Source organism: Aplysia californica, unplaced genomic scaffold (assembly GCF_000002075.1).
Source record: "Aplysia californica isolate F4 #8 unplaced genomic scaffold, AplCal3.0 scaffold00413, whole genome shotgun sequence".
In the NCBI taxonomy this organism is placed as follows: Eukaryota; Metazoa; Mollusca; class Gastropoda; order Aplysiida; family Aplysiidae; genus Aplysia; species Aplysia californica.
Genome location: NW_004797683.1, coordinates 347,911 through 349,803, shown reverse-complemented (window position 1 = coordinate 349,803; position 1,893 = coordinate 347,911). Strand labels below are relative to the sequence as shown.

The following is a 1,893-nucleotide window of genomic DNA, read 5'->3' as shown; positions in this document are numbered from 1 at the left end:
GCGCGCGCGTATTTATATGTGTATACGTGCGTGCGTTGTTGTTGTTGCTGCGTCTGTCTGGCATGAACTTACTTTGATAGCAAACCAGCTTGTTAGAGAGAGGAAAGAAGATATAAGGAAATCTAAATATTACATAGATGGATAAACATGCATACATGCAGAAATGGAGACACAGCAACCTACCTTTACCTGAAGGCTTCCGCGGATGGCTGAATAGGTGGATGGATGGCTAGACCTCCACTGTTGAGAAGAAAGAAACAAAGGACATAATAGAATATTATATAGATTTTCGCCCATCTCAAGACGATACGGTTGTTTTAGAGTGATACCTTGTCCACGACATGTATACCCACATAATATACACATATGCACTCACAAACGTATCCGTATACACTTGTATATGTTACAGTCAGAGTGTGAAATCAGTCATTGTGTGAAATGACTAAATGTTCAGTCATTTCATGAAATTGGCTATTCTCACCCGGTGTGCGTTCACCGTTATAGCCTTGGCCAACCAGTGTAGCGTTCACCCTGAACCGCAGAATTCTACACTGTGATAACAGAATTGTAGAATTCTGTGCCGTGAACAAACGTTCCAGCGCTCTTGTGTTACTACTGTTACTGTTAGCCTAAAAGCGTGCAATTTTGTATGTGCACTGTGGGCAGTGGAGAGAGAGAAAGAGAGAGAGAGGAGTAGCGGGAGAACTTCCGGTTTAAACAAAATGGCGACCCGCGTAGTTCGGCTCTATTCGAAATGTGAAATAGCCTTAGCATCTTTGTAGACGATCAAATTTGCTTACTTTTGTGCTATAACGTCATTTTTTCTTAGCTTTTGTCAATTTGATCATCCACACCGATAGACAGTAGTCCGAAATTAGGAAAAACAGGTCGTGTTTCACACCGGGTGAGAATAGCCAACGCTGGCAAGTCTCACCCGGGGTGAGAGGTCGTTCGTATTTTTATTCTCACCCCGGGTGATGATAGCCACTTCCTTCATGAAATGATTGAAATTTAGTAACATATTTTATTCACAGTCTGACTGATTTCAGTCAACTTGTGTAACTCAATTTGTTCAAAAAGACTGTTCAAAGACGAAGTCCCGCCATGAATATTATCTTCTCAACAAGTATGAAATTCTTAAATGTGGTGATGTGCAGAAACTTATAAAGAAACTTTGAACGCCCGGTGAGCTTACAATCTACTACGCCAGCATAGAAGACACATTCAACATCATCAAGAAAGCACATGTTGCGACTGGTCATGATGGTATAAACGGCATATAAATATACGTGTATGTGATATTATTATATAATACTTATAAACAGTAAGGCTTGAACGAAAGAGAAATAGAGAGAGAGAAAGAGAGAGAGAGAAAGAGAGAGACAGAGAGAGAGAAAAGAGAGAGAGAGAGAGAGAGAGAGAGAGAGAGAGAGAGAGAGAGAGAGAGAGGGAAGGGGGGGGGGGGGGGACAGATGCAACTTTGCAGAAATACAGAAGCTGAGTATGTGAGTGTAAAAGACTGGAGGGCGACAAGGGGGCAAATCTCGATCCTTTCCGAATATTTCTTGGTGTTTTGTCGGCCTACTTGCTGTGGTGGACGATGCAAGACTTGTTGATTATTACAATTGGCTCCCTGGAGAATCCCTTCAGCAAGAATGCTCCTGTTGTAATCAGTATATGCTTCCTGTCCATCTCAGACACGCCAATAGAAGAACATGTTTCATAAGTCACCGTATGTTCCTAGCCAGACAGGCTTTTCAGGAGCACGCGAATTTGAATGTCTAAATACCGTACTCTCACGCACGCCGTGTCTCTGTCGCCGTCGTTGGGGTTTTTCTTGTGTGTGTGTGTGTGTGTGTGTGTGTGTGTGTGTGTGTGTATGTGTGTGTGTGT

General features: G+C 42.6%; 1 long non-coding RNA gene across 1 annotated transcript in view; it reads right to left on the bottom strand.

The window, feature by feature from the left end:
- Positions 1 to 189: 189 nt before the first annotated feature.
- LOC118478198 overlaps positions 190 to 1,893 on the bottom strand; it is a 10,101-nt gene continuing 8,397 nt past the window's right edge. The window contains exon 2 of the long non-coding RNA XR_004858890.1: positions 190 to 240. This is a non-coding gene — a long non-coding RNA (uncharacterized LOC118478198). The remainder of the gene's footprint in view (positions 241 to 1,893) is intronic.